The sequence below is a fragment of the Oncorhynchus nerka genome, unplaced genomic scaffold, assembly GCF_034236695.1.
Source record: "Oncorhynchus nerka isolate Pitt River unplaced genomic scaffold, Oner_Uvic_2.0 unplaced_scaffold_3557, whole genome shotgun sequence".
Taxonomy (NCBI): domain Eukaryota; kingdom Metazoa; phylum Chordata; class Actinopteri; order Salmoniformes; family Salmonidae; genus Oncorhynchus; species Oncorhynchus nerka.
In genome coordinates this window covers 10,327-21,977 of record NW_027037737.1, presented here as the reverse complement: position 1 = coordinate 21,977, position 11,651 = coordinate 10,327, and the positions used below count along the sequence as shown (strand labels likewise).

Below are 11,651 nucleotides of genomic sequence, written 5' to 3'. Positions count from 1 at the left end.
TTACGTATTGCTCTCACAGTCGGAGGACTGGGGGCTGCAGGGTGGGAGCAGGACTTTCAAGGAGGAGAGGTGGCGGTGGGAGGAGGATGGGGGAGAGTTCGAGGGGAGAGGAGGCAAGGATGAGTGTGTTGGCGTCAGGTGACTCCGAACCGGCCGTTGCCACTGCGACGTGAGTGGTTTGCTCTCAGGGTTCTGATTGGTTGAGGCGGGGCCTGGGTGGCTTAGGGTGAGATGAGTTTGAGAAGTTATGAGAAGAGTTTTAGGGGCTCGTGTCGGACTCTCTTCCTGGGGGCTCGGGATGTTTGTGTGTGTCGGGGAAGGCGCTGCGTAGTTATGCTGCTGTTGGTGGATAGAGATGTGGAAGTGTTTCATACACGGGTCCACAGGGTCCGCTCCGGCCGTGATGGTACCGGCGTCCGCCCGTTCAGCCTGCCGTTGGCCAGCCGCCGGGCTTGTACTGCTTGTGTTCCACAGTCACCACATCAATCTCCTCTTCGTCCTCATCATCACTAGATTCATCATCTGGAGATGATATAGATAGATAAGATGTTTAGTGACGGAAACCAAAACAAACAAATCAAAGATAAACTTCTGAAAGCGAATAATCAACTACTATGCGCACGCCCCATTCATGTGATCCTTTCTAAAATCACTTTATTGACCCTTTTATGTTCACAAACAAAACAAATAAACAAATAAAAATGATTATTTTTAAAAAACATTTAAAATAGTATAAAATGACCTTGGGAGGGTTTAGTCATTTGACAAAACTACCAATGGATACCAAGAAATTGGGGAGGGAAAGAATGGGGGGTCAATATTTCAGTGTTTTAGAATGAGTTTCTTATTAGGCTATATACACACACACTAACCGTTCAAAAGTCAAAGGTCAGGGTCACTTAGAAATGTCCTTGTTTTGAAGAGGCACATTTTTTTGTCCATTTAAAATAACATAAAATTGATCAGAAATACAGTGTAGACATTGTTAATTTATAAATTACTATTGTAGTTGAAAACGGCAGATTTTTTATGGAATATCTACACAGGCGTACAGAGGCTCATTATCAGCAACCATCACTCCTGTGTTCCAATGGCACGTTGTGTTAGCTAATCCAAGGTGATCATTTTAAAAGGCTAATTGATCATTAGAAAACTATTTTGCAATTATGTCAGCACAGCTGAAACCTGTCGTGCTGATTAAGGAAGCAATAAATCTGGCCTTCTTTAGACTAGCTGAGTATCTGGAGCATCAGCATTTGTGGGTTCGATTACAGGCTCAAAATGTCAGAAGCGAGGCCTTCTGAAACTCGTGAGTCTATTCTTGTTCTGAGAAATGAAAGGCTATTCCATACAAAGAAATTGCCAGAAACTGAAGATCTCGGACAACGCTGTGTACTACTCCCTTCACAGAACAGAGCAAACTGGCTCTAACCAGAATAGAAAGAGGAGTGGGAGGCCCCAGTACACAGCTGAGCAAGAGGACAAGTACATTAGGTGTCTAGTTTGAGAAGCAGTCACTTCACAGTCCTCAACTGGCAGCCACATTAAATAGTATCCACAAAAGACCCGTCTCAACGTCGACAGCGAAGGCAACTCCGGGATGCTGGCCTTCTGGCAGGTTACAAAGAAAAAGCCTCATCTCAGACTGGCCAATAAAAAGAAAGGATTAAGATGAGCAAGGACAAAGAACACAGACACTGGACAGAGGAAGATTGGGAAAAAGTGTGATGAACAGACTAATCTAAGTTTGAGTGTTCGGATCACAAGAAAGACGATTCATGAGACACAGAAAAAATGAAAAGATGTTGGAGGAGTGCTTGACGCCGTCTGTCAAGCATGGTGGAACAATGTGATGAACAGAGGGTGCTTTGGTGGTGGTAAAGTAGGAGATTGAAGCAGGAGTAAAGGGGATCTTGATGAAGGAAGTCTATCACTCCATTTTGCAACACGTGCCATACCCAGTGGATGGCACTTAGAGTTAGGTAATTTCCTACTACAACAGGACAACGACCCACAGCTCTAAACTATGCAAGAACTATTTAGGAAGAAGCAGTCAGCTGGTATTCTGTCTATAATGGAGTGGCCAGCTCAGTCACCGGATGTCCTTGTCCCATCGCGCACTAGTGTCTCCTGTGGTGGCCGTGCACTCCAGACACCGTCGTACGGAGTTTCCTCCTACACTTTGGTGCGGCTGGCTTCTGGGTTAAGCGGGCATCGTGGTCAGAAGCAGTTTGTTGGGTTTCGGAGGACGCACGGCTCTCGACCTTCGCTGCAGCTCCAGTACTTGGGACTCGAGAGGCGACAGTAGAGACTAACTACCAATTGGATACTACGAAATTGGGAGAATAATACAAAATAAAAAATGAAAAGCTTGCATCTGTATCCACACACTGTGGCTGGCCGTACCCCAGAGTTCTGGGCAGCTTCCTGGAACAGTGAACTCCAAGCAACCTTTCACACACCTCCCTCTCCCCTCCCCTCCCTCTTCTAAACGTCATATCACACAGGTCTGAAATCTGTGTCAAAGTCTTGCCTACCACTAAAACTACATACTGGGTACTACTCGTACTGGCTACTACTATTACTGGCTACTGCTACTACTAATACTGGCTACTACTAATACTGGCTACTACTAATACTACTTACTGGGTACTACATACTGGCTACTATAATACTGGGTACACATACTGGCTACTGCTACTACTAATACTGGCTACTACTAATACTACTTACTGGATACTACATACTGGGTACTACTCGTACTGGGTACTATTTTGAATATACTGTTCAGTAAATCTAATCCACCCATACTAGGCTCATTCATGATAAGGCGTCATCTAATGCTTGAGTCGATTCCGCCATTGGTTTATTTTGGTACAAGAAGGTCATGTATCTGATTATCAGCTGTTGTCAAACACAAGTGTCCTGTGTCTCTTCCTCAATTCTACTAGATGAAAAGCCCAAATTAGTATGACATCCTATGACCTGAAATGGGTATGACACACGATCAGTGCCTACCTCATGCCCAGTGGAAAGTCCCTCTCTCAGGTTATTCATTTCAGTCACGTGGTGGGAGGAGGAGGGGGCATAATGATATGTGGCTAGTGTTCACATTCTGAGTAATAACAAGGGACCTCAGTCTCCGAGCAAAATCACTGGTTTTATCAATATTCTCCCCCACAATCATTCAATTTGCAACAAGGCCGGATTGAGACCCGTGCTGTAACCAGTTCACTACAGCTATTCACTATACAAAGAATACATCTTTGAGATATTGTTTGGCTGTAACAACTTCGGCTATTCCAATATGTAGAAATATATCATAGCCTTGTGTCAAAATGTGGATGTTCAACACTGGGCCTTCATTTAACATCATAGACATCTAATTTCAGCTCCAACTCACTGACCAGTGGAGCCAGTGGTAGTAGTACTAATGCTCTCTGGTTGTTTCCCAAATGGAACCCTAGTCCCTACATAGTGCACTACTTTAGACCAGAGAGCCTATAGAACCCTATTCCCTAAAGTAGTGCACTATATAGGGAATAGGGTTCCATAGGCCTCTGGTCTAAAGTTGTGCACTATATAGGGAATAGGGTTCCATAGAGCTCTGGTCTAAAGTTGTGCACTATATAGGGAATAGGGTTCCATAGGGCTCTGGTCTAAAGTTGTGCACTATATAGGGAATAGGGTTCCATGGGCTCTGGTCAAAAAGTAGTGCACTATATATAGGAATGAGGGTTCCATAGGGTTCTGGTCAAAAGTAGTGCACTATAGGGGATAGGGCTCTGGTCTAAAGTAGTGCACTATATAGGGGATAGGAAATAAAAAACAAGGAAGTATAGTGTAGAGAGTCATTATACCATCTAAACCGCTGTGAAAATGTATTTTCCACAACCAAAATATTGTATTTTCAGCTGTTTTGAAGCCGGTGTAAAACCAAATGTTAAAAAACTAAACTAAACTTGGAATGCATAGAAATAGCACATATCTACCTGCTTCTTAAACTTCTTCACAATGAGAATAACAGATCTATAACACATTTATGTAAATTTGGTTCTAAAGTTACAAGTTGCAGCTTTAAAAAGGAAAATAAAGAAATTAGCATATCATGCATATTTATGAAACATAGTCACACATAGCAGAGGTGGAGGCAGGTAGACGAGTGGTTAAGGGCAGGTAGTCAGTGGTTAGAGGCAGGTAGTCGAGTGGTTAGGGGCAGGTAGTGGTGGTTAGGGGCAGGTAGTCGAGTGGTTAGGGGCAGGTAGTGTCAGTGGTTAGAGGCAGGTAGTCGGTGGTTAGAGGCAGGTAGCCTAGTGGTTAGGGCAGGTAGCCTAGTGGTTAGAGGCAGGTAGCCTAGTGGTTAGGGGCAGGTAGTCGAGTGGTTAGAGACAGCTAGCCGCGTGGTTAGAGACAGCTAGCCGCGTGGTTAGGGGCAGGTAGCCTAGTGGTTAGGGGCAGGTAGCCGAGTGGTTAGGGGCAGGGAGTCGAGTGGTTAGAGGCAGGGAGTCGAGTGGTTAGAGGCAGGGAGTCGAGTGGTTAGAGGCAGGGAGTCGAGTGGTTAGAGGCAGGTAGCCTAGTGGTTAGAGCAGGTAGTCTGGTGGTTGAGGCAGGTAGCCTGGTGGTTGAGGCAGGTAGCCTAGCGGTTAGGGGGTAGCCCTGGGTTGGGGCAGGTAGCCCTAGCGGTTAGAGGCAGGTAGCCTAGCGGTTTAGAGGCAGGTAGCCCTAGCGGTTAGAGGCAGGTAGCCTGGTTAGAGAGGAAGGTAGAGGTTAGAGGCAGGTAGCCTGGCGGTTAGAGGCAGGTAGCCTAGCGGTTAGGGGCAGGTAGCCCAGCGGTTAGAGGCAGGTAGCCTGGCGGTTAGAGCAGGTAGCCTAGCGGTTAGAGGCAGGTAGCCTAGCGGTTAGAGGCAGGTAGCCTAGTGGTTAGAGGAAGGTAGAGGTTAGAGGCAGGTAGCCTAGCGGTTAGAGGCAGGTAGCCTAGCGGTTAGGGGCAGGTAGCCTAGCGGTTAGGGGCAGGTAGCCTAGCGGTTAGAGGCAGGTAGCCTAGCGGTTAGGGGCAGGTAGCCTAGCGGTTAGAGGCAGGTAGCCTAGCGGTTAGGGGCAGGTAGCCGAGTGGTTAGGGGCAGGGAGTCGAGTGGTTAGAGGCAGGGAGTCGAGTGGTTAGAGGCAGGGAGTCGAGTGGTTAGAGGCAGGGAGTCGAGTGGTTAGAGGCAGGTAGCCTAGTGGTTAGAGCAGGTAGTCTAGTGGTTAGAGGCAGGTAGCCTAGTGGTTAGAGGCAGGTAGCCTAGCGGTTAGGGGCAGGTAGCCTAGCGGTTAGGGGCAGGTAGCCTAGCGGTTAGAGGCAGGTAGCCTAGCGGTTAGAGGCAGGTAGCCTAGCGGTTAGAGGAAGGTAGAGGTTAGAGGCAGGTAGAGGTTAGAGGCAGGTAGCCTAGCGGTTAGAGGCAGGTAGCCTAGCGGTTAGAGGCAGGTAGCCTAGCGGTTAGGGGCAGGTAGCCTAGTGGTTAGAGGAAGGTAGAGGTTAGAGGCAGGCAGCCCCATAGGTTTAGAGGCAGGTAGCCTAGGCGGTTAGAGGCAGGTAGCCTAGCGGTTAGGGGCAGGTAGCCTAGCGGTTAGAGGCAGGTAGCCTAGCGGTTAGAGGCAGGTAGCCTAGCGGTTAGAGGCAGGTAGCCTAGCGGTTAGAGGCAGGTAGCCTAGTGGTTAGAGGAAGGTAGAGGTTAGAGGCAGGTAGCCTAGCGGTTAGAGGCAGGTAGCCTAGCGGTTAGGGGCAGGTAGCCTAGCGGTTAGGGGCAGGTAGCCTAGCGGTTAGGGGCAGGTAGCCTAGCGGTTAGGGGCAGGTAGCCTAGCGGTTAGAGGCAGGTAGCCTAGCGGTTAGGGGCAGGTAGCCTAGCGGTTAGGGGCAGGTAGCCCTAGCGGTTAGGGGCAGGTAGCCTAGCGGTTAGGGACAGGTAGCTTAGCGGTTAGGGACAGGTAGCTTAGCGGTTAGGGACAGGTAGCTTAGCGGTTAAAGGCAGGTAGCCTAGCGGTTAAAGGCAGGTAGCCTAGCGGTTAGAGCATTGGACTAATAACCGAAAGGTTGCTGGATCGATCACGGGCTGACAAGTAAAAATATGTTTTGCCCCTGAACAAGGCAGTTAACCCACTGTTACCCTGTAGGCTGTCATTGTAAAATAAGAATTTGTTCTTAACTATTCTCAAAAACAGCCTAGCTAACTTTAGCCACCTAACTAAAATTCATATCATATTTGCAAATTTGTAACATATTAGAATTGTCATTCATAACATATATGAAATGGGTGATGGAAATTCACAAATGAATACATATCACACGAAGCATAACATATCATACTAAAGGAGTGTTCGCAGATTTACGTACGAAATAATATGAAATGCTCTGAGACCAGGTTGTTGCTTATTGGCCAGTATGATAACTATAGCAAATTGTCAGCATCCAGAGTTCCAGACACACGACAGTAAAGGACCTTCATATAGTCAGATTAACGTTGAACTTGTAACTTACCTGATGAGTCTGTGGGGATTCCGAACCGGACGACACCGCAGGTTTCTTGAACAACTCCCCGGCCAGAGAGTGAAAGGTGAGAACAGCACCCGGGTCCACGCAATCCGTTGCCAAGCTACCTAGAACCGGAGCGTCCATGGGTATCGTCACACACTGCGCCCTCCCGGTGGGTGTTGATGCCAGCTCCACCTGCTGCAGGGCCGGTTTGGTCGACCCCGACCCCGGGACAGGAAGCATGTCGCTCCCCGATAAGCTTTCTCTAGCTGTTTGCCCGCTGAGAAGCTGCTCCACATGCAGTCCTGGATGATAATGGAGCTCAGGTTCCCCAAAGCCTCGTCGGCGGAACTGAATTTACACGGCACATCCTGGTCGTCCTCTTGACCCAAAAACTGGGACACCCACTCGGTTTGTCCCCAGCGAAGGGTAGACCATCCCGACCCGGCTGCCCCCTCTAAAGTCCGGGTAGGGGACATGGGCAGGGGTCGGTACTAGCTCAAATTTCTTCCAAATGTCCTCGCTGGGCGCAGTGGATTTAAAGAAATCCTCATCGGATCGTGGTCGTCGTAGAAGTAATGTTGATAGTGGTCGTACTCCATCTCCCAGCCGGACTCATAGTGAGGGCGGTGGTGGAGTTTATGCCCGGCATCTAGAGGTCAGGGCAGGCGTGGGAGCGCACTCTTCACTTATCTCCGTTATCAATGCCTTACTGGGGACACAGAGAGAGAGAAAGGGGAGAGAGTACTGGGAATCAGTCTAGCACGTTGCACTTGTATCATAACAGAATAATGTGTTAATCACAACTGTTGTGTTTCTGGCCATTTCACTTCTGTCAATATCTAGTGGTTAAGGAAATGTGGGTTATCACGATTTATCATTAAAAACACAAGTGACTTGTGCATCTTGAAAAGTGTTGAAATGGCTATTTGGTTTCTAGATTCAGTAATTATATTGAACCCAAATCACCCCGTGAATACCCACTAATAACTACACTGAAGGGGAAAAAAAAATAACAGGCTACAACAACCCTCGCAAATGATTTTTACCACCATCGCCTCGCAACTTAGTGAACACAGAACTAAAGAACTCCGTGTCCCGACATAGTTGCGTTACCGAATACAACGTTTATAACTACACCGGTGAAATACATCATCCAGTCTGTTTATTTTGGGGGCTACTAGCATAAACCCCCCGCCCTTTTAAAATTGGCCAAATCAAAAAATGCCCAAATAGCGCAATAAAAAAGTTTGAAAACGTCTTCAGAGCAACACTCACCCTTTTTACTGTAGACGACCACCCGTTCTCACAAAGCATTGAAAAGCAAGAGAGGAAATACACTCCAATCCCACTGGTAAATCTTAGCGAAATAAATGACCCTGAGGCGTATTTTACAACCCAAACTTCGAAACACTGCGATGGAGGCCGTCTTCTATTAGTAGGCGTTAGTCTACAAATACAAGTCTTCCTTTCAGGCAGGAAAAATAAAGATGTTCTCCTTTATGCGTTGGTGAAATCTAAGGAGCGTCTTGCGTCTTCTTCGTTAATTCCTATGAAGTAGCCCGACCAACACCGCGAAACTGAAGCTTCTTGCGTAAACTACTCGCTATAATTAGCTGTTGCTTCCAGTTGAAAGCTCACCAAAACGGCATTAGAAAGTAGACTAGTAGGTTTAAACCTCCCACAAACCTTGACTTGGATAGGATAGAGTTGTCTATGGATACAAACCGACTGCTGCGCTATCACGGGAAGAAGGAGAGGCTGAGATTTACATAGAGGCGGGACGACGGTAAGGAGGCTCCGCCTACCGGTTAAAGGACAGAATCATTTCCAGGAGTCCTTTTCAAGACCGTTAAAATGCCTAACGGGACCTGATTGGACAACAGGTAGTTCGTTATAACACAGACATTATTCTAACCATGACATGGGCGGCATTTCATTTAAACAAGGGTAGGGCTTTGCATATGTTGCAATAATACAAGTGTGTGTGTGTGTGTGTGTGTGTATGTGTGTGTGTGTGTGTGTGGTGTGTGTGTGTGTGTGTGTATGTGTGTGTGTGTGTGTGGTGTGTGTGGTGTGTGTGTGTGTGGTGTGTGTGTTGTGCCGGACATATGGCTGTGGTGTCTGATGTCCTAACCTGCTTCCTATATCTTTGTAATCATTATCAACGTTGTGATGTGAAAGACCCCTCACTGTCTCTCAATCGATAGGGAAGCAAAGCCAGCGCTCTGCTAGGCCAAGTACATCTGATCAACAGCTGCTGACGGACAAACACACAACACACACACACAGCTGGTGTCGACTCACAAACAGACAAAAACACATGCATGGAGAAACAGGCAGATACTGGTACTTCTCTACACCTAAAATCATACTTGGAAGCTATTGTGGAATGTGAATCAATGTGAGTGTATTATATACGGAACAACAATATAAACTCAATATATATATAGAGAGCAGTAGATAATGGGCTGACTGAGGGATAGAGCCAGTAGATAATGGGCTGACTGAGGGGGATAGAGCCAGTAGATAATGGGCTGACTGAGGGAGGATAGAAAGCCAGTAGATAATGGGCTGACTGAGGGGGATAGAGCCAGTAGATAATGGGCTGACTGAGGGATAGAGCCAGTAGATAATGGGCTGACTGAGGGGGATAGAGCCAGTAGATAATGGGCTGACTGAGGGGGATAGAGCCAGTAGATAATGGGCTGACTGAGGATAGAGCCAGTAGATAATGGGCTGACTGAGGGGGATAGAGCCAGTAGATAATGGGCTGACTGAGGGGATAGAGCCAGTAGATAATGGGCTGACTGAGGATAGGCCAGTAGATAATGGGCTGACTGAGGGATAGAGCCAGTAGATAATGGGCTGACTGAGGGGATAGAGCCAGTAGATAATGGGCTGATAATGGGCTGACTGAGGATAGACCAGTGATAATGGGCTGACTGAGGGGATAGAGCCAGTAGATAATGGGCTGACTGAGGGGATAGAGCCAGTAGATAATGGGCTGACTGAGGGGATAGAGCCAGTAGATAATGGGCTGACTGTGAGGGGGATAGAGCCAGTAGATAATGGGCTGACTGAGGGGATAGAGCCAGTAGATAATGGGCTGACTGAGGGGATAGAGGCCAGTAGATAATGGGCTGACTGAGGCTGGCTAGAGAGCCGGTAGATAATGGGCTGACTGAGGGGATAGAGCCAGTAGATAATGGGCCAGTGACTGACTGAGGGGATAGAGCCAGTAGATAATGGGCTGACTGAGGGGATAGAGCCAGTAGATAATGGGCTGACTGAGGGGATAGAGCCAGTAGATAATGGGCTGACTGAGGGGGATAGAGCCAGATAATGATAAGATAATGGGCTGACTGAGGGGGATAGAGCCAGTAGATAATGGGCTGACTGAGGGGGATGAGATAGAGCCAGTAGATAATGGGCTGACTGAGGGGAGCCAGTAGATAATGCCAGTAGATAATGGGCTGACTGAGGATAGAGCCAATGATAATAGGCTGACTGAGGGATAGAGCCAGTAGATAATGGGGCTGACTGAGGGGATAGAGCCAGTAGGTAATGGGCTGACTGAGGGGATGACAGTGATAATGGGCTGACTGAGGGGATAGATAAGTAGATAATGGGCTGACTGAGGGCCAGTAGATAATGAGCCAGTAGATAATGGGCTGACTGAGGGAGGAGCCAGTAGATAATGGGCTGACTGAGGGGAGAGAGCCAGTAGATAATGGGCTGACTGAGGGGATAGAGCCACTAGATACCAGTAGATAATGGGCTGACTGAGGATAGAGCCAGTAGATAATGAGCCAGTAGATAATGGGGCTGACTGAGGGGATAGAGCCAGTAGATAATGGGCTGACTGAGGATGATAGAGCCAGTAGATAATGGGCTGACTGAGGAGATCAAGGCAGTAGATAATGAAGCGACTGAGGAGATAGAGGCCGAATGGAATAATGGGCTGACTGAGATAGAGCCAGTAGATAATGGGCTGACTGAGGATAGAGCCAATGAATAATGGGCTGACTGAGAGGGATAGAAAACCAGTAGATAATGGCCGGACTGAGGGGATAGATAATGCCAGAGGATAGATTAATGGGCTGACTGATGTAGAGCCAATGAATAATGACTGAGATAGAGACCCAGGCAGATAATGGGCTGACTGAGGGGGGTAGATAATAAGGCTGACTAAGGGGATGAAACCCACAGTAGATAATGGCCTGACTGAGGATGAGCCAGTAGATAGTAGGCTGACTGAGATAGAGCAGTAGATAATGGGCTGACTGAGGGGGGATAGAGCCATAGATAATGGGCTGACTGGGGGGATAGAGCCAGTAGATAATGTTAGATAGGCTGACTGGGGGATAGAGCCAGTAGATAAGCTAGGCTGACTGAGGGGATAGAGCCAGTAGATAATGGGCTGACTGAGGGGGATAGAGCCAGTAGATAATGGGCTGACTGAGGGGATAGAGCCAGTAGATAATGGGCTGACTGAGGGGATATGACAGCCAGTAGATACTGATGACTGAGGGGATAGAGACAGTAGATAATGGGCTGACTGAGAGGGATAGAGCCAGTAGATAATGGGCTGACTGAGGATAGAGCCAGTAGATAATGGGCTGACTGAGGGGAGCAGAGCCAGTAGATAATGGGCTGACTGAGGGGATAGAGCCAGTAGATAATTGGCTGACTGAGAGATAGAGCCAATGGAGAGATAGATAATGGGCTGACTAGAGGATCGAGCCAGTAGATAATGGGCTGACTGAGGATAGAGCCAGTAGATAATGGGAAGGACTGAGGGGATAGAGCTAGTAGATAATGGGCTGACTGAGGGATAGAGCCAGTAGATAATGAGCAGTAGATAATGGGCTGACTGAGGTGATAGAGCCAGTAGGTAATGGGCTGACTAGGGGGATAGAAACCCCAGTAGATAATGGCTGACTGAGGGAGTAGAGCCAGCAGATAATGGGCCGACTGAGGAGAGAGCCAGTAGATAATGAGCTGACTGAGGGGACAGAAGCCCAGTAGATAATGGCTGACTGGAGGGGATAGAGCCAGTAGATAATGGGACTGACTGAGGGGATAGAGCCAGTAGATAATGGGCTGACTGAAGGGATAGAGGCAGTAGATACGGGCTGAC

At 47.8% G+C, this 11,651-nt stretch overlaps 1 pseudogene; it reads right to left on the bottom strand.

Annotated features, from left to right (window-relative positions):
• Positions 1-17: 17 nt before the first annotated feature.
• LOC135566731 (protein L-Myc-1b-like) lies at positions 18-7,160 on the bottom strand (annotated as a pseudogene).
• Positions 7,161-11,651: the final 4,491 nt, after the last annotated feature.